This window comes from Oncorhynchus kisutch, linkage group LG13, assembly GCF_002021735.2.
Source record: "Oncorhynchus kisutch isolate 150728-3 linkage group LG13, Okis_V2, whole genome shotgun sequence".
Classification (NCBI taxonomy): domain Eukaryota; kingdom Metazoa; phylum Chordata; class Actinopteri; order Salmoniformes; family Salmonidae; genus Oncorhynchus; species Oncorhynchus kisutch.
Window position 1 is genome coordinate 28,766,193 of NC_034186.2, and position 21,928 is coordinate 28,788,120.

A 21,928-nucleotide genomic window follows, 5' to 3' on the forward strand; every position below is an offset into this window, starting at 1 on the left:
CACCAAAAGAAAGATGCCCAGGGTCCCTGCTCATCTGCGTGAATGTGCCGTAGGCATGCTGCAAGGAGGCACGAGGACTGCAGATGTTTATGTCTCAGTTGTTGAATCTTAATCTTAATAATCTACAAATATTTACAAATGTTAAATTTGCCGAAAATAAACACAGTTGACAGTGAGAGGACTTAATTTTTTTGCTGAGTTTATGTATATATATATATCAAAAAAGATGATTATCCTATGTTATATATTTTATCATCTTTTTTGACTGCACTGGGCCTACCATATTCACATCTATTTAGCTTCCAAGAATAGATGGTTAACTTGATAGCTCACTAGCAAGCTAACTTAAGAATTTAGCATTGTGCTACATCATCCTGGCACTGCCACCCCGTTTTACTGCAGTTTAGACCCTTCTTTGGGAAGTCATTCAACTTTATTTTCCAAAAATATGTTTTGTTGTTGTAGATTTAGTAGCTAGCTGTTTAGGCAAGACACAACAGCTGTTATTTAAAAATGCACCAGATGTTTTTTTGTTATGTTTTTACATAATTCACCTATTTCAGGCCAGAGTGTGATAAATTATGTTGTAGATATTAGCATTCTTTTATAGAGATTTCTGCATCTGCGACAAAAATGTGTTTAGTGCGAGAATGTGTATGTTCTATAAAGACTACTTCAACAACATTAGGTATATAGGTACATAAAGCACTGCTTTATACTGCGACACTTATTTTAATGTTTTTGTGTCCTCCAGTTTCTACCTAACTGCAGAGAATTGGCTGCCTCATTTTTGCCTGGAGAGTCACCTCCTCAGTGTTTCAGTGTCTGAAGCCGTTGGCTGGTTGTGAACCGTTTGGCTCTTTCTCCACTAGCAAGCAACCTCACAATGTACCCCAATTGCTCTTCAATGTAATTTTTTTAAAGGATTTATCAAATGCTACACTTATGTAATCAAAACACATGGCTCATTTGGGATTTTAACTACCAAGCTGCCATCTCGGAGTAGATTTATAACGCTTTATTGTGACTATATTTTAGAAAATAGCGGTGGAGGAGGAGATTCCATATAAGGAGCACAGCAGAGAAGGCACCCCTTGTGTAATCTGGGCATTTAAGTAAGTGTTTTCTTGGCTTTTCTCGTGATTGTAGGTCATATACAATATACTACGAGACGCATTCATTGTACACTATTGTTTGTAGGTGGTTATGATCAATTGTTTCAGTGTCACGGACATTTATTTTGGTGATTTCACAAAGGTGGGGGATGGGCAGCGTCAGCGTGTGTCCGCGCGCGCATGTGTATGAATGTGTGTGTATGTAAATATGTGCGCGTGTGGTGACTAGAAGCTTGCTTCCTACGCCTGTCTACAACTTCACAGGCTGTGTAAGGTTGTTTGTTAGCCACTTTAAATGTATGATGATGATGATTATCATCACTGCCAAGCATTTTAGCTAAACCATTCGAAAAGTTTTATCAGCGGGGTTGAAAACAGATTTGTAGCCACAAATCTAGCTGTAATTTAAGCTTTGTTGTGACACATGGACACAAATAAGCATGTTACAACATTAACTGGCTAGTTATACAAAATGGATTTGGATATGTGGAAACATTTATTTAGGCGTATGTTAACTTATAAATCATCATAATAATAATAAAGAAACAAAATCAGAGCTTATTGACAATTCAGCAATGTAACACATGAGTGTGGGGGAAGGGAACTCCGAGTCAGAGAGAGCTACTCTAGTGGCGCATTTACCCCGTGTGTTACCCAAAAGGCTCAGACTCTTCTGTTTCCATCTGCACCTTGTCGCACTAGGCCATGGCTCTGGCGGACCTGCTCTCACTTGGGGCCAACGCCAGACCGACCACTGGTACTTTTCAGCTTTCATTTCATAAGAATGGCTCATTGAACTTGAACACCTTTTCACAAAGCAAATGTTTTGATTATGCAGAGGTTGTTGAGCCTGCTTTTTAGAAGTCCTCAGTGCCAGTCCTAGCTATGGCAACACAATTTCACTAGTATAACATAAGGGTGTATACACTACTAGTGTAACTGGTGTTATAGTCGAAAAGCAGCATAGCTCAACTTAATGACACAGCAGTAGCCTAGTTGATGTCCAGGGATGCTGCCACATGTTGACTCCAATGCTTCCCACAGTTGTATCAAGAATGGTTCACCACCCAAAGGACATCCAGCCAACTTGACACAACTGTGGGAAGCATTGGAGTCGACATGGGCCAGCATACCTGTGGAAACTGTTGCGCGTGAAAAACCCAGCAGCATTGCCGTTCTTGACACAAACCGGTCCGCCTGTCACATACTACCATACCCTGTTGAAAGGCTCTTAAATATGTTGTCTTGCCCATTCACCCTCATACACAATCCGTCTGTCTCAAGGCTTAAAAATCCATCATTCACCTGACTCCTCCCCTTCATCTACACGGACAGAAGTGGATTTAATAAGTGACATCAAAAAAAGATCATAGCTTTAACCAGGATACACCTGGTCAGTCTGTCATGGAAAGAGCAGATGTTCCTAATGTTTTGTTCACTCAGTATATATTCCAGTTGTATTGCTTGACCTAAGAATTTATATTGAATTGAAATGTTGCAGGTAAACCTAGCTTCTGTTTAAGATGGTATTGACCCAGTATTGTCTGACCACTATGCTTTATTATATTATGGGGATATTCAATCAGTGAAATGATCTATTAAACCAATAGAACAAAGGCCTAACACAACACTAGTCTAGTTAATGATCTGCTTTATACACAAGATGCCTATATTCATACTTCATATAGACATTAAGTTGATCATATTTACATAGCTTAAAGTCTCACCCTCTTATGTAGCTAGTGGTGGACTAGCTCAGTTATGTAACAGGTGCTTGACAGTAGACTGAAGGAACACGTGGGGGAGGGGTGGGATGAGTGGATTTCAGTTCTTCAGCAGCAGTTCTTTGTTTCATAGATTGCCAGGACCATGACAAAACAAGACATGATCTTAGTTCAGGCTAGTTGTTATTGTGTGTTCACATGCTTTATAATTGGAAACTTGGTAATACTGATGAAACTCCCGGATAAGCCAAACTCCATGTGCGCTTCCAATTTGGGAATACTAGTGGGAAACTTGGATAGCGTCGTTGTACCCCACGTTTCCCAGTTAGGCTAGACAGTTCCGAATTTTCTTCTTGCAAGGAGCATGTGAACGCAACCTTACACCAATAGGCTATATGACAGTTGGTTTGTTTTAAACCTTCACAGTGAGCCTTATTTAGACTATAATGCCAAAGGGACATCAAGTGACATGACTGACAGAGCTAGACTTAGCCTAGGCCCAATAGTAATAATGCTGACCTCTACGCTAATCTGAAGGGGGTTCAGCTTGGAAGGAATGATGAAGCTCCGTTGAGGGTTCGGATAAATAACAAAGGTATCATGCGTAGCTAGAGAGATGAGAAGTTAACTCTTCTTCATAAGCTAATATAAATCAGTGCCAGGCTGTGTGTTGGGGACCTTTCCGTTGCTCTGTAATTTGTTTTTCCTCTGGGGAGGCCCAGTGAGACAAACAGCAGCAGCAGCCCCTCTCCTCTTCTCTCCCTGTTGACACTTATCACATGGTGTGTGTTGTGACCCCAGAGGTCAAGTTTAACATGCTGAATGCCCCTGAACCCAGAGCACCCTCCCACTTTAGAGTAGTGCCTCTAAGTCCCAAGGCATACCTTCCCTATGCTTGAAGCGATCTTTGCTGACTGTGTGATAGGTGATGGCCTCTGTGATTTCTGTGTCCATGGAATGTTTTTCGTAGGCAATCATTTCCTGTTTAACGTAGGTGGGTGGTAGTGGCTGAGGGGCTTTGCTGCTGTCAGTCGCTTTATTTTTACCATGCTATCGTCATAAATTAGGGGATGGTTCTTCTTCAAATGATTGAATATATTTGTCGTGTTTCCTCTTGTTGTCGCCACAATGCGGAAGTACTTTGTAACAACAGTTGCATTTGGTTGACATTGGTTTGCCTGTAGCTGAAATACTGCCATACCACCAAATCGACTTTCTCGTTAGCACTAGCAGGACTCATGTTTCTGACACACACAGAGGTAAAGCCACATTGTTTCTAAACATGTACTGTATTTGGTAAAGCCCTTTCTCTCCTCACCAGCATCTAACTGTATACTCCAAGCGGGGATGCTTATGATTGGCCAGCATGTGCGGGCCATGCAGAGTGAGAACCCACTTATGATTGGTTAGCATCCTCTGTGCATGTACAGAGTGAATGAACAGGGAGTCTAGAGCATCTCATTGTAAGAGGTACCATAGTAGTTATTGTTGTATTAACGCAGTTTCTAAGAAAGGAGAAAATCGCAGCCTCTTGCAATATGGATATTGCACATGCCAATATCACAATTTCAATCAGAATAGTGAAACACGCTGGGAATAATGATTGTATTGGTCAAGCGATCAATGGAGGAGGAGGCAGCTTTTCTTTGGAGCACATTAAATCTAGGCCAATGAGCAAAACATTAGGATAAAGGCAGGTTTAGGGCTCTAATCAATATACATCACAGAAATTCAGCATTACAGCGTGATATAAATTTAAAGGCAATGTTTCTGCATTAGCGGAGACGGCATTCATGGTAAACGCTGCAGATGGCGGCTCAATTGGAAATGACTTTAACATTTCTATCGTCCAATTTGTAACGCTTCAGCGATACAGATTGAATAGATCCCATACTCTTAGCTAGCAGCAGTAAGCTAAGAATGACCTGCTTGGTGACAAAGGCTGTGTGTACATGGGCTGGTCTTTTAGATGGTGTGCACAACTTCCTGAGAAGTCTGACCTAATATTAGAAATCACGTGAATCATATGAACCAGTCAAGGACTGTATGCCATACCAATCAAATGGTAGTCTCTTCACTGACCTGAGTTTAGGACTAATAAAGGAGGAGTAGACCTACAGTATATTCACATGAGTGGCGCAGCGGTCTAAGGTGCTGCATCTCAGACATCTCAGTTCGATCCTGGGCTGTGTCACAACCAGCCATGATTGGGAGTCCCATAGGGCGGCGCACAATTGGCCCAGTGTCGTCTGGGTTAAGGTTCGGCCGGGGTAGGTCATTGTAAATAATAATTTGTTCTTAACTGACTTGCCTAGTTAAATACGTTTAAAAAAAAAGTGCTAGTTGATTGGCTATGATCCTCATATCCTTTATTTTCAACCAAGAGGAGAGGTGTTCTATTTAGGCCTAAACTTGAGCACAACGACTCGATTCTGTGCTATGCTATCTATTAAATTGAACTAAAGTTATCAATGACTTAGCATAGACCAGCGAAGTAGAGGGAGGTAATTGACCATTGAAAGGTGACTTTAGATTGTCTTCCCATGGGTATCAAAAAATGTGTTGCACAAGTTAAACAGTGAAACCTTCATGTCCATTATTAGGATTATCTAATTTAAATTTCTGAGTCGCATGAAATAGCCTGGTGGTTGTATACTGTACAATGAACTACAAACCTTGTGAATGATGAGCCAAAGTCTAGATTCCAGAATCAGGGCAGTAGGCTATAAGTCAAACACAATAACTAAACAAACACAGCAGAATGTATGCTGCAATGAAAATATAGCAAGCTACCAAACACGTTAAACTGCTATTTAATGACATGCCTGGTCTGTAGGATCTCGCTCTTCCTGTGCCTCAGCACAAGTAGTCTGACTCGCTTGCTAAGCATTTCCAGGATCTGTATACGTCCAGTAAAATGCTAGCCTACCTTTGCCCATCTTAGAAACTCTGCTATGGAATGTGATCTGTGCTGCGATAACAGCGGGGGAAGAAAAGGGAAAGGAGGAGTTCCCTTACTCATCGGTCATGTAGGCCATCACTTACAACATCTCTTAAAGCTTTAATTAAATACTAATCCCTGGGGTATATTGTATTGACTCTCCTCAAATAGCAAGAGGATCTCTTCTCTTAGCACCTTTTCATCTGAAAACTGTGTTACTTAGGCTAGGCTATTTACTGATTTTTGGCATCAAGGACGATCCTGCTTCGGCTTATTAGTTAGACAAATCTAAAGGCTCTAATTTAGTGAAACGTATACTCTTTCTTGCTGAAGTAGTATGGAGAAGCAGACTTGAAGATTAGAATTGGTTGACTTCTGTTTGTGGGTTAGCCTTACACTAAAGGTTGAGTGAAATGGCAATTTAGTTTAACGCTTATTAATGTATTCTAATCAGAATCTCTTTCTTTTGTCCTCAGACTGAAGAAGGATACTGTCATATCTGAATGACGTTCAGGCACATGGTAAGCACATTGACCTCCCTCTATAACCAAGCTGATATCTGAGCTAAATCTTTAAAGTTGATTTTCATAAATGCCTGCTTGTACTATCAAAGCTGTTGTATTGTGAGTAAGGAATTAAGGAGGCTATAGACTATTGGTGACAAACTATCCTTACCTTGCGTGGTTACAAGCAAAAGGTAGACTTGTTGCACCCACTGAATGATCTAGTGTTGTCACGATACCAGAATTTGGACTTCAATACCAGGTTTAGTATCACAATACTCGATACCGAAACGATACTCGATACCAAGACGATACTTTAAACCGAAACGATACCAGGGCAAAAAAAGAAAGCGTATTAGCAGAATAGAATAACCACTGAGCTTTTTTTTATTAACATTGAACGATATGTTGATAGTTGATAGAACTAAAATAACAGTTTGAATATCTTCTATTATATATGCCATTTCATTAAAAAAATAACACCATATTAATAACAGAAGAACTGAGACTCAAAGCATACTAAATAATTTGACTAATTACATCTAAACTGTTTTAGAATGTAATTTGATATATATCAGGGTTAATTCAATCTATGACCATAATATTGGGGCAAATGACATTCCTTACAGGTAAATCATTGAATCTATTTAATGAATCATTTAGTTCCAAAATGACAAACAATTTGAAGCTAATTGAAGCTTCTACAGTGCATTCGGGAAGTATTCAGACCACTTTACTTTTTTGCAAAAAACATTTACTTTACAGCCTTACTCTAAAATGGATTACATTTTTCCCCCTCATCAATCTACACACAATACCCTATAATGACAAAGCAAAACAGGTTTTTAGACATTTTTGCAAATGTACAATATCAGTCTGGTGCAGTGGTTGAAGTGCTTTGTTTAACATTGCCTTTGAACGGCAGAAGGCTTTATGTAGCAGTCAACAGAAAGCTTTACATGCTGACCAGACCCCTCACGCGTATGTTGATTTTGTCCATCCACACCAGACTTGATCAGGACACGCAGGTTGAAATATAAAAACAAACTCTGAACCAACTATATTAATTTGGGGACAGGTTGAAAAGCATTAAACATTTATGGCAATTTAGCTAGCTAGCTAGCTTGCTGTTGCTAGCTCATTTTATTTTACCTGAAATGCACAAGTTCTTCTACTCCGACAATTAATCCACAGATAGAAGGGTAAACCGAGTACTAGAAATGAAATCTCTCCTCCTTCAGTCTTCTTTTTCTTCTTTGGACTTTATATGGCGGTTGGCAACCAACTTTAAGGTGCATTACCACCACCAAATTGAATTGTGGACCTCAGTTCATCTTTCAATCACCCACGTGTGTATATGCTCCTAAAACCAATGAGGAGATGGGTGAGGCGGGACTTGTAGCGCATCAAGTGTCACAAATATAACCAAGTTCTATTTTAGCGCCTGGCTACGCAGTGTGGGTGCAATGATTGAATAACATGTGAATTTTACATGTCAACCTGAAGTCAGATGTACTTTGATATAAGTAGCCTTTTTTTTACTTGAATGTTGCAGCTAGGCCTATATTCACAAATGCGAGTGAAATGCATGCAATGTGGAGCCCTGACCATCCGCCAACGTGGCTGGTGAAATACTTACGCGCCATAATTTTAGGCCCTGTTCCTGCTGCTATTGTCTATTTTTTGCAAGACAGCAATATGTATTTTTGAGTGTACTCAGTGAGCTGTGGATTTAATCTGAGCTAAATTAGGAAGCGTTAGCTTTTTACCTTGAGACCCTAAAATGTTTTTGGGATGATCTTCATAAAGTTTTGATTAAAAACATTGCCAACTGTAACCAGGTTTCCATCCAACCTTTTTATGCGAGTAAAGTATGTTGGATAAAAAAGATCACGACAGGCCTGATAGAAACAGCAAATTTGTCTGTAAACTTTCCATATGTCGACAAAACAAAATACGTTAAACAAGGTGAGATCTTTTTGTTTCTGTAGAATGTATTATCTGAGAAATGGCGGTGGAAACGCTGTTATGCGCAAATATTGGTCTTGGAGTCACGTGATATGTTGTATGGTCCTCCCACTATGACTCGGGAAAGCATGTAGTTTATTATGTTACAGATAAAGTTATGATGAATTTCACAGTGTGGTAAAAGTGCACGATAATGAGCTTGATGCTGCTTTCCAATAAATACAAATGTTCTGTTGACATTGTAAGTAAACAAAATTGTGCCTTGAATGAATGCATCAAGCATGCTGTTGGCTAAACCAACAAGCTCTCACAGTCTCACTGCAGAGTTAGACGTTTATCCACGCTTCTCCAAAGTCAAATTTCGAAGTTGCTCCAAATGTCAAATTCGGAAAGTTAAGGTTTTGGATATTAGCTTTAGACACTCATTCCGAATTGTTAAGGTAAGGGATAAGGTTTGGGATAGGGTTAAAACAAAAAACTAGTGTCCACAGCTGGGATCGAAACTTCTGATCCAGAATCATGGGATTACTTGATGGTAATAGCGCTCACTGTTGCCCCTGGTGGCCTGTTTTAAAGGCATTTCCTGACATCCAATTTCAAAGTCACTTTTGAGTGATCTGCCTGGGCTAAACAGGCCTAAATATACTATAAAGCAGGGATCATCAACTAGATTCAGGCCAATTTTTTTTCTTCTTAAGTGGATGGTCAGGGGGCCCGGAACGTAATTACAAATAATTTGTTGGCACGTGAATTTGTCTGCAAGAAGGCCGAACAGATACCTGGTTGGAACCCCCCCTTTTCCTCCAGAACAGCCTGAGTTCTTTGGGGCATGGATTCTACAAGGTGTGGTGTTCAAACATTGATCAATTGGAATCAATGGACCTAACTTGTGCCAGGAAAACATTCCCCATACCATTACACCACTGCCACCAGCCTGTATTGTTCACACCAGGCAGGATGGGCCATGGACTCATGCTGCTTACGCCAAATCCTGACTCTGCCATCAGCATGACGCAACATGAACCGGGATTTGTCGGATTAGGGGCCGCTTCTTCTTGTTGTTAGCTGATGGGAGTGGAACCCGGTGTGGTCGTCTGCTGTAATAGTCCAACCAATGAGTTGTGCGTTCCGAGATGCCGTTCTGCACACCGCTGTTTTGCTGCTCCATTATTTTCCTGTTTGTGGCCTGCCTGTTAGCTTTCATGATTCTTGGCATTCTCCTTCGACCATGCTGTTTTTGCCCACAGGACTGCCGCAGACTGGATGTTTTTTGTTTGTCTCACTATTCTCTGTAAACCCTAGACACTGTCGTGTGTGAAAAGCCCAGGAGGCTGGCTGTTTCTGAGATACTGGAAATGGTGTGCCTGGCGCCTAGCACCGACGATCATACCACGCTCAGTCACTTAGGTCACTCGCTCCTCCCATTCTAACATTCAATCGAACAGTAACTGGATGCCTGTCTGCCTTTTTATATAGCAATCCACGGCCACGTGACTGTCTGTAGGATCAAACCATTTTTCGTGAACAAGGTGGTACCTGACACTGGCAACTGAGTGTGTATATCTCTATTATGCATGGGAATACTTTGGAACAGATTTCCAAAATTAAAATCACTTGGAGTGGATTTTCTGGTGTTTTTAGTCTAATGTCCAGAAATAAAAATCTGAATTTGTGGGGCCAAATAAAATCAGTTCTGCCAGTTGGGGATCCCTGCTCTAAAGATATTGAAGATAGCTTGGCAAGTGTATGGCAGACAGACCACACAGCGTGTTTTCCGCTCCAAAATAGCCGAGATATCCAACATAATCTCATAACCATTTAACATACAAAAGAGGCTTTGACATTTTGTAGTGCTGCAGTATGTTTGTCAATTGCTTATTTTTGACCCTCTGTTTGTCTTGCAGGTTGTGAAACTGGTAGACTGTGCCCTTTCAAAACATATTTGTTGTGAAAACAGACTTACTACTGTGGTAAGTAGCCTGTAGGAAGCTACAGATAATAATGTTTGTTGGTCTGCATTTTGGGCTAAATGCTGTGTAATCAGCCTTAATTTCTGGGTAGGATTTTCTCTTTTTATTGGATGGCTTTGTCTTTGTTCCTCAGCTCTGTGAGCATAGATGTGACAATTGTCATTGTAGTGTAGCCTAGTTACTGGGGAAAGGAAAAGCTCTATGGGCTATGGCTATGAGCGCTGTAGTGAATGGATACTAGGCAGGATGGAGAGAGAGGGATGTAAGGTCACTCTTGCATACCTCACTCAGGCACGATCAAGGTTTCATACCTCAGACCTCTAATATTGAATAAAAAAACACAGGTCTACACTTGATGTTTGTATGCCGATGTGGGAGCAATGGATCAGCGATGGATAAATGGACATAAATGTGCTCTTGACATTGGGATTTATATGCTAGCACACTAAGTATGTGGACACCTCTTCAAATGAGTGGATTCTGCTATTTCAGCCACTCCCATTGATGACAGGTGTATAAAATCAAGCACCCAGCCATGCAATCTCCATAGACAAACATTGGCAGTAGAATGGCTCATACTGAAGACCTCAGTGAATTTCAACATGGCACCGTCACCAACAAGTCAGTTCGTAAAATTTCTGCCATGCTAGAGCTGCCCCGGTCAACTGTAAGTGCTGTTATTGTGAAGTGGAAATATCTAGGAGCAACAACAGCTCAGCTGCGAAGTGGTAGGCCACACAAGCTAACAGAACCGCCACGTGCTGAAGTGCATGGCGTGTTGAAATCGGCTGTTGCAACACTCACTACCGAGTTCCAAACTGCCTCTGGAAGCAACGTCAGCAGAAGAATGTCAGCACGTTACCAGCCCCAATGCATAGTGCCAACTGTAAAGTTTGGTGGAGGAGGAATAATGGTCTGGGGCTGTTTTTCATGGTTCGGGCTAGACCCCTTAGTTCCAGTGAAGGGATATCTTAACGCGACAGCATACAATGACATTCTAGATGATTCTGTGTTTCCAACTTTGTGCACAAAGCGAACCATACAGAAATGAGATCGGTGTGGAAGAACTTGACTGGCACTTTGCCAAGTGCTAAGAAACTGATTAGCGATAAGATGATGATAACATTTGCATGGCACATTGGAATGAATGTGATTTGCATTTTTGTCCTTTGCAACATTTTACATTGAGAATCTTACGTTTTTGGGGTATTTTGTCTTCATCAGCTAAAAATACAGTATGTAAGAACTCAATGTGGCGTTGTCAAGGCTGCTATGCAATTAACTTCCAATTCCAGCAGCATTGTGCACATGTTGGCTATGTTAAGGCCTGTACTTCATCATTCCAAAGGTGCACATTCACCATTTCAATGTATGGATTGAGTCAGTGTGGGGAAGTTGATTAGACTGTAATGTGAAAGGAGCTAGACCTCCAGTGGATTACACACGTTCACCACAAAGTTACGTGATGGCAAGTCGATGTACTTACATGGCAATTAGCCATCCACTAGGGACGATGTGAGTGACTGTTAACACCTAGTAGGCTCACAACGAGCTAGGGCTTTGTGGATGGGGTTGAGGAAGACCTAAATCGTGAGCTACGGATCCGAACATTATGGGTTCAGTCCCAGTGCAAGGCACACATTTTTTAATTTTCGTCTTCTTTAATTTATTTTTTATTTTTATACCTTAACCACTTGGAATGAATGCCTAAACTTAGCCCCCAAGGTTAGTTTCAGTTTGATTAGTTGACTGGCAGCTGACAGGACATGTTGTATTTGGTTTGACATGTGGATTCATATTTGGAGGTTAAGAAGTTTGAAATGGGGGGTCGCTATTTGATCATAATTCTGGAGGTTGCGTTTTGTGAAAACCAAGCTACTTTTTGTCTGGTGAGTCCAGTAGTATGCAGAATGACCTGCAGCCTGATGAATGTTGGCATGACCACTGATCCAGGAGAATAGTCTGCTGGAGAGATGGGAGCTGTAAAATGGAAACACAGCATCATACTGACCAGTCTGTTAATAAGTCTATACAGGTCCAGAATCCACTTGCATAGTTTTTAAGCTCATTCAGTGAGGTTCAGTGCCCTGACAATATGATAATCTTGCAGTTTTACGGGTCGATGCATTGGAAGGTGAGGCACGACACTATCTCCGCTTCTCTAATCATTTAACAAATCACCTTCATTTCCTAAAATGCTTCATTTCTTAGAGAGGATGTATTTCTTTGTAAACACAGTTGCTCCCGTTTCCATCCAGTGAAACTACAGAATGTGGACTGGATGCAGATAGAATCACACCTTCTTATGTAGGCTAGGCTATTGGTGTAGAATGCATATTATTGCAGTGTGAGCATGCATAGAATGTCTGAGGTAGGCTAAACTATACTGAATGTGTCTCAAACTATGTCAAACTCTGATGTTCTTTTTGACCTCAAGGAATCCAGAAATGTCACACCTCTACATAGGAGCATGTTATGCCTGCATTTCCTTTGATCTCAACGCTATCTGTGTGCCAGAGATAAAATAAGTTTGCTTCTGAGTATGTCAGTGTTCACACCACACTAGTAGGACTCACTGACAAATTACCTTGATGTACCATAGCGCTTCCATTTCCCACTCTTTCAGTTGAGATGTCAACTAGGTTTTACATGGAACCCATTGCCTTTTGCAAAGCCTATATCACAGTCTATTATTAGCACAGCATGGCAACAGTTCTGCCTGTTTTGTTTTAGGCCTATGTTTTTACTGATGTCAGCAACATGATTGGTTTTGTCTGTTTAGCTGCGAATTTGTACAAACTAGGCATATATGGTAAATCGGTGCATCAGTGATGAATCAGTGAGTGTGTGGGAAATATTGACAAAAACCGTGTTCATGTGAGAAATGTGTGCAGACAGAGGTTGACTAGCTACCAAAAGAGTGGGATTGTAGCAGTTTATATTGCTTTTGCTCATTTACCCATGTCCCAAGTTAACCACAAATGCAGCAGACAAGCATGCCATTACCATCTGTCACCTTAGAGCAGCGAACAGCCTTCCAAATGGTAGGGGGATGGGATCTGCAACCTATGTTAAAACCACAAGTTGACATTACCTCAATAGTTTTTTTTGCAGACCCTAACCTGCTATAGGCTGTATTAATCTCTGGTCAGTATAGCATTTGCAAGGTCATTTTCAATACAGGTTCAAGCTGTGTGTTAATACATTTCCTTGATTCTTTGAAAATGTCCAGCCAGGATGTAATTGGTTCAGCTTTTATCAGCTTTTAGATCAGGCTGCAGTCCGTGAAGTTTGTTGATAGCATGTCTGCACATTGGAGGTTTGGCTGAGTGACACATTCCTTAGGGAAAAAGTGCAATGGATTTTTTTGTTGTGTTTTTTTATTATGTAAGATACATATTCAATAGGCCTAAATAATTAGATTTGCACTTTTCTACACCCTGAAAGATAAGAAGCCTTTGACTTTGGTTCTGACTTTTTAAGTCTAGAGGGAAAGGGAAATGGAAATGATGCCGGCCCTACTGTGCGAGCAGATGTGTGCTCTGCCAATATACTGTATAGCCTAGCCATTGACAACACATAGAGAGACTTTTTTGTGTGTGTGTGTGGGGGGGGGGGGGGGGGGGGGTAGATCAGCTTTAATATTGCAGATTGTGGCTACTAGAAATGTAGTTATCTGCATCATTTCCAATACCCCATATATTTTTTGGTACGTATCTATGTTTACCCGCCACATCCATCTTTAATCTGCTGTGACACTGCCAGCGTGTGGCATGTAGGCCAAATGTGTGTGCATTTGTGTTTTCATCTGTGTGTGTGTGTGTGCAGCCTACTTTTTAGCTCGATTTAAAGCATTCTGAGAAAAGCCGCTCTGTCAGTGTGAAACAATAGTTGTGGCTACAAAGTGAGTCAGCTCGGCTCCATAGGCAATGTGCATGTTATGTTCTATTAGAGCTGAGCGATATGGCCAAAAATACATATTGCGATAAATTGCCTGAATTGATGCGATAACGATAATAGGACGCTAAATTTACAACATTAATGTGCACCACCGTTTTTAAAATGGTATTATCCTTTAAACTACTACAACTAGTTTGATGGTTGTAGCCATCAGTTGTCCCATTAACAATCACCCACATTAGCAAACGTATTTCATTTCAAACTTCACATTTCTCTAGTATAGGCTACTTATCGTAATGAACGATATCAGAAAATTGCCTGCGATAACTGATTTGTATGGTCGGTGTCAATCATTTTCGGTTTACCGTCCCAGCTCTACAGTGGGTATAGAAAGTCACCACCCCCTTTTAAAATGTTCACCTTTTGTTGCCTTACAGCCTGAAACGAAAACACATAAAATCAGACTTTTCCCGGCTTTATTTACACACAATATCTAAGTGAATTGGCAAAGATTTTACTGTGAAAATGTATTACAATTAAAACCGTAAAATACCCTATTTGGATAAGTGAACACCAACCTGAGTTATTACTTGGTGGAACCAGCTTTTGCTTGAATTACAGCCATGAATTTCTTTGAATACGGCTCTACTAACTTATATTTGCCCAATCTTCCTTGCAGAATTGTTCAAGCTCAGTCAAATTGCATGGTGACAGATCATGGACTGCACTCTTCAAGTCATTCCACAGATTCTCAATGGGATTTAGGTTGGGGCTCTGACTTGGCCAATCAAGGACATTCACCTTCTTGTCCTTCAGCCACTCTACAGTTGCTTTGGCAGTGTGCTTTGGGTCATTGTTATGTTGAAACATGATCCATCTTCCCATTTTCAATTTTCTGGCAGAGGGCTGCAGGTTCTCCTCAATAATCTGTTGGTATTTTGCACTGTCCATTTTCTCTTCTATCCTGACAAGTGGTCCAGTCCCTGCTGAAGAGAAACACCCCCACAACAGGATGCTGCCACTGCCGTGCTTTACTGTAGACATGGTGTTCTTTACTGTAGACATGGTGTTCTTTACTGTAGACATGGTGTTCTATACTGTAGACATGGTGTTCTATACTGTAGGCATGGTGTTCTTTACTGTAGACATGGTGTTCTTTACTGTAGACATGGTGTTCTTTACTGTAGACATGGTGTTCTTTACTATAGGCATGGTGTTCTTTACTGTAGGCATGGTGTTCTTTACTGTAGACATGGTGTTCTTTACTGTAGGCATGGTGTTCTTTACTGTAGGCATGGTGTTCTTTACTGTAGACATGGTGTTCTTTACTGTAGGCATGGTGTTCTTTACTGTAGGCATGGTGTTCTTTACTGTAGACATGGTGTTCTATACTGTAGGCATGGTGTTCTGTACTGTAGGCATGGTGTTCTTTACTGTAGACATGGTGTTCTGTACTGTAGGCATGGTGTTCTTTACTGTAGACATGGTGTTCTTTACTGTAGACATGGTGTTCTTTACTGTAGGCATGGTGTTCTATACTGTAGGCATGATGTTCTATACTGTAGGCATGGTGTTCTTCACGGTAGGCATGGTGTCAGTTCACTGTAGGCATGGTGTTCTATACTGTAGACATGGTGTTCTTTACTGTAGACATGGTGTTCTATACTGTAGGCATGGTGTTCTATACTGTAGGCATGGTGTTCTATACTGTAGGCATGGTGTTCTATACTGTAGGCATGGTGTTCTATACTGTAGACATGGTGTTCTTTACTGTAGACATGGTGTTCTTTACTGTTCTTTACTGTAGACATGGTGTTCTTTACTGTAGACATGGTGTTCTATACTGTAGGCATGGTGTTCTATACGGTAGGCATGGGGTTCTATACTGTAGGCATGGGGTTCTATACTGTAGGCATGGGGTTCTATACTGTAGGCATGGGGTTCTATACTGTAGGCATGGGGTTCTATACTGTAGGCATGGGGTTCTATACTGTAGGCATGGGGTTCTATACTGTAGGCATGGGGTTCTTTACTGTAGGCATGGTGTTCTTTACTGTAGACATGGGGTTCTTTACTGTAGACATGGTGTTCTTTACTGTAGACATGGTGTTCTTTAATGTAGACATGGTGTTCTTTACTGTAGACATGGTGTTCTTTACTGTAAGCATGGTGTTCTTTACTGTAGACATGGTGTTCTTTACTGTAGACATGGTGTTCTTTACTGTAAGCATGGTGTTCTTTACTGTAAGCATGGTGTTCTTCACGGTAGGCATGGTGTCAGTTCACTGTAGACATGGTGTTCTGTACTGTAAGCATGGTGTTCTTTACTGTAAGCATGGTGTTCTTCACGGTAGGCATGGTGTTCTTTACTGTAGACATGGTGTTCTTTACTGTAGACATGGTGTTCTTTACTGTAGACATGGTGTTCTTTACTGTAGACATGGTGTTCTTTACTGTAGACATGGCTACAGCTTGGTATCTGCTTTTTTTAGGATGGTCAGCTTTACAAGGGTATGTTTGGCAGCATGAGTGAAGGATGCTTTGTTGCGAAATAGGAAGCCAATTCTAGATTTAACTTTGGTTTGGAGATGTTTGATGTGGGTCTGGAAGGAGAGTTTACAGTCTAACCAGACACCTAGGTATTTGTAGTTGTCCACATATTCTAAGTCAGAGCTGTCCAGAGTAGTGATGTTGGACAGGCGGGCAGGTGCAGGCATCGATCGGTTGAAGAGCATGCATTTAGTTTTACTTGTATTTAAGAGCAATTGGAGGCCACGGAAGGAGAGTTGTATGGCATTGAAGCTTGCCTGGAGGGTTGTTAATACAGTGTCCAAAGAAGGGCCAGAAGTATACAGAATGGTGTCGTCTGCGTAGAGGTGGATCATAGACTCACCAGCAGCAAGAGCAACATCATTGATGTATACAGAGAAGAGAGTCGGTCCAAGAATTGAACCCTGTGGCACCCCCATAGAGACTGCCAGAGGTCCGGACAGCAGACCCTCCGATTTGACACACTGAACTCTATCAGAGAAGTATTTGGTGAACCAGGTGAGGCAATCATCTGAGAAACCAAGGCTGTCGAGTCTGCCGATGAGGATGTGATGATTGACAGAGTCGAAAGCCCTGGCCAGATCAACGAATACGGCTGCACAGTAATGTTTCTTATAGATGGCGGTTAAGATATCGTTTAGGACCTTGAGTGTGGCTGAGGTGCACCCATGACCAGCTCTGAAACCAGAATGGATAGCAGAGAAGGTATGGTGAGATACAAAATGGTCGGTAATCTGTTTGGCATGGTGTTCTATACTGTAGACATGGTGTCAGTTCACTGTAGGCATAGTGTTCTATACTGTAGGCATGGTGTTCTATACTGTAGGCATGGTGTTCTATACTGTAGGCATGGTGTTATTCACTGTAGGCATGGTGTTCTGTACTTTAGGCATGGTGTTCTGTACTTTAGGCATGGTGTTCTTCACTGTTGGCATGGTGTTCTATACTGTCTGCATGGTGTCAGTTCACTGTCTGCATGGTGTTCTATGCTGTAGGCATGGTGTTCTATGCTGTAGGCATGGTGTTCTATGCTGTAGGCATGGTGTTCTATACTGTAGGCATGGTGTTCTATACTGTAGGCATGGTGTCTGTTCACTGTAGGCATGGTGTCTGTTCACTGTAGGCATGGTGTCTGTTCACTGTAGGCATGGTGTCTGTTCACTGTAGGCATGGTGTCTGTTCACTGTAGGCATGGCGTTCTTTTCTGTAGGCGTGGCGTTTTTCACTGTAGGCATGGTGTACTATACTGTAGGCATGGTGTTCTATACTGCAGGCATGGTGTCTGTTCACTGTAGGCATGGTGTCTGTTCACTGTAGGCATGGTGTTCTATACTGTAGGCATGGTTTTCTATACTGTATGCATGGTGTACTATACTGTAGGCATGGTGTACTATACTGTAGGCATTGTGTACTATACTGTATGCTAGAGGTCGACCGATTATGATTTTTCAACGCCGATACCGATTTATTGGAGGACCAAAAAAAGCCGATACCAATTAATCGGCCGATTTAAAATAAAAACTAAAATAATAATACTAATAATAATAATTAAAAAATTTAATAATAATGACAATTACAACAATACTGAATAAACACTTATTTTAACTTAATATAATACATCAATAAAATCAATTTAGCCTCAAGTAAATAATGAAACATGTTCAGTTTTGTTTAAATGCAAAAACAAAGTGTTGGAGAAGTAAGGAAAAGTGCAATATGTGCTATGTAAGAAAGCTAACGTTTCAGTTCCTTGCTCAGAACATGAGAACATATGAAAGCTGGTGGTTCCTTTTAACATGAGTCTTCAATATTCCCAGGTAAGAAGTTTTAGGTTGTAGTTATTATAGGACTATTTCCCTCTATACCATTTGTATTTCATTAACCTTTGACTATTGGATGTTCTTATAGGCACTTTAGTATTGCCAGTGTAACAGTATAGCTTCCGTCCCTCTTGTTAGCGCGCGCTAACTAGCTAGCCATTTCACTTCGGTGACACCAGCCTCATCTCGGGAGTTGATAGGCTTGAAGTCATAAACAGCGCAATGCTTGACGCACAACGAAGAGCTGCTGGCAAAACGCAGGAATGAATGTTTACGCGCCTGCTTCTGCCTACCACCGCTCAGTCAGATACTTGTATGCTCAGTCAGATTATATGCAACACAGGACACGCTAGATAATATCTACTAATATCATCAACCATGTGTAGTTAACTAGTGATTATGATTGATTGTTGTTTTATAAGATAAGTTTAATGCTAGCAACTAGAGAGAGGCAGGTCGTTATTGCGTTGGACAAGTTAACTGTAAGGTTGCAAGATTGAATCCCCCAAGCTGACAAGGTGAAAATCTGTCGTTCTGCCCCTGAACAAGGCAGTTAACCCACCGTTCCTAGGCCATTCTTAACTGACCTTCCTAGTTAAATAAAGGTATAAATATATATATATATATTTTAAATGGCAAATCTGCGCCCAAAAATACCGATTTCCGATTGTTATGAAAACTTGAAATCGGCCCTAATTAATCGTCCATTCCGATTAATCGGTCGATCTATACTGTAGGCATGGTGTTCTATACTGTAGGCATGGTGTTCTATACTGTAGGCATGGTGTACTATACTGTAGGCATGGTGTTCTATACTGTAGGCATGGGGTTCTTTATTGTAGGCATGGCGTCAGTTCACTGTAGGTAAGAGGTCATTTCACTGTAGGCATGGTGTTCTATACTGTAGGCATGGTGTTCTATACTGTAGGCATGGTGTTCTTCATTGTAGGCATGGTGTCAGTTCACTGTAGGCATGGTGTCAGTTCACTGTAGGCACGGTGTCCTATACTGTAGGCATGGTTTCCATACTGTAGGCATGGTGTTTATTTACTGTAGGCATGGTGTCAGTTCACTGTAGGCATGGTGTTCTATACTGCAGGCATGGTGTTCTATACTGTAGGCATGGTGTTCTATACTGTAGGCATGGTGTACTATACTGTAGGCATGGTGTTCTATACTGTAGGCATGGGGTTCTTCATTGTAGGCATGGCGTCAGTTCACTGTAGGTAAGAGGTCATTTCACTGTAGGCATGGTGTTCTATACTGTAGGCATGGTGTTCTATACTGTAGGCATGGTGTTCTTCATTGTAGGCATGGTGTCAGTTCACTGTAGGCATGGTGTCAGTTCACTGTAGGCACGGTGTCCTATACTGTAGGCATGGTTTCCATACTGTAGGCATGGTGTTTATTTACTGTAGGCATGGTGTCAGTTCACTGTAGGCATGGTGTTCTATACTGCAGGCATGGTGTTCTATTCTGTAGGCATGGTGTTCTATACTGTAGGCATGGTCTTCTATACTGTAGACATGGTGTTCTATACTGTAGGCATGGTGCTCTATACTGTAGGCATGGTGCTCTATACTGTAGGCATGGTGTTCTATACTTCAGGCATGGTGTTCTATACTGTATGGTGTTCCATACTGTAGGCATGGTGTTCTATACTGTAGGCATGGTGTTCTATACTGTAGGCATGGTGTTCTATACTGTAGGCATGGTGTTCTATACTGTAGGCATGGTGTTCTATACTGCAGGCATGGTGTTCTATACTGTAGGCATGGTGCTCTATACTGTAGGCATGGTGTTCTATACTGTAGGCATGGTGTTCTATACTGCAGGCATGGTGTTCCATACTGTAGGCATGGTGTCAGTTCACTGTAGGCATGGTGTTCTATACTGCAGGCATGGTGTTCTATACTGTATGGTGTTCTATACTGCAGGCATGGTGTTCGATACTGTAGGCATGGTGTTCTATACTGTATGGTGTTCTATACTGCAGGCATGGTGTTCTATACTGTAGGCATGTTCTTCTATACTGTAGGCATGGTGTTCTATACTGTATGGTGTTCTATACTGCAGGCATGGTGTTCTATACTGTAGGCATGGTCTTCTATACTGTAGGCATGGTCTTCTATACTGTAGGCATGGTCTTCTATACTGTAGGCATGGTCTTCTATACTGTATGGTGTTCTATACTGCAGGCATGGTGTTCTATACTGTAGGCATGGTCTTCTATACTGTAGGCATGGTCTTCTATACTGTAGGCATGGTCTTCTATACTGTAGGCATGGTCTTCTATACTGTATGGTGTTCTATACTGCAGGCATGGTGTTCTATACTGTAGGCATGGTCTTCTATACTGTAGGCATGGTGTTCTATACTGCAGGCATGGTGTTCCATACTGTAGGCATGGTGTTCTATACTGTAGGCATGGTGTCAGTTCACTGTAGGCATGGTGTTCTATACTGTAGGCATGGTGTCAGTTCACTGTAGGCATGGTGTTTTTTTATTGTAGGCATGGTGTCAGTTCACTGTAGGCATGGTGTTTTTTTATTGTAGGAATGGTCTTCTTTGGGTGGAAAGATGTATTGGGTTTCCGTCATATGGTTTTGCATTCAGGTCAAAAGGTTACATTTAGTTCTCATCTGACCACAGCACCTTTTTCCACTTGGCCTCAGAATATACAATATGCTTTTTCGTAAAGCTCAAATGACACTTGATGTGGATTTTTTTAGGGGTGTTTTTTTTTCCTGCCACCCTCCTGTAGGGGCCAGATTAATGCAGCGTTTGTGATAATGTGGTCACATGCACACATTGACTAGTCTTTGCAATGAAGGCCTGAAGCTCCTTCAAAGTCGCCATTGGATCCTTGGTAACCTCTCTGATCTGTCTCCTCCTTGCCCGGTTTGGAGGGACGGCCTGATCTATGCAGGGTCTGGGCATAACCATACGCCTTCCACTTAAAAATGGTCTTAACTGTGCTCCGAGGGACAAAGCCTTTGAAATCTTTTTATATCCATTCCCCGATTTGTGCCTTTCCACAACTTTATCTTGTAGACGTTTTGAAAGTACCTTTCTGCCCATAGTGGATTCTTTGCTTTGAATTGTACTGCTAAGCAGTGGAGTCCTCTATCAACAACGGCTTTTATTCTGAACTCATCAAAGTCAATACTAATGATCACAGATGGAAGCCAATTAGCTTGATTTGTGATCTGGAAGGTGGTTGGTTATACCTCGGCAAATTTGGAATTGCAATTCTAAGGGGGGGAGTGTATTCACTTATCCAAATAGGGTATTCTGAAAATATTTTGGGGGGTGGTTTCATTTCAGGATGTAAGGCAACAAAAGGTGAACAGTTTGAAAGGGGGTGGTGACTTCGTATACACACTGTACATGTATGTTATATAAACCAAAGGCTGTAAAAGTGGCATGATCGGACA

General features: G+C 41.4%; 1 protein-coding gene across 7 annotated transcripts in view; it reads left to right on the forward strand.

The window, feature by feature from the left end:
• Nucleotides 1-809: 809 nt before the first annotated feature.
• The window catches only part of tbl1xr1a (TBL1X/Y related 1a), a 29,565-nt gene continuing 8,446 nt past the window's right edge, over nt 810-21,928 (forward strand). For 2 of the 7 annotated variants that reach the window (XM_031785950.1, XM_020499178.2), the window contains exons 1-4: nt 810-909; nt 1,039-1,115; nt 6,257-6,301; nt 10,156-10,221. The gene's annotated coding sequence lies outside the window, so the exon portion shown is untranslated. Of the gene's footprint in view, nt 1,116-6,256; nt 6,302-10,155; nt 10,222-21,928 lie in introns of all 7 variants that reach the window. The other 5 variants (XM_031785952.1, XM_020499177.1, XM_031785949.1 and 2 more) reach the window with 5 other exon arrangements.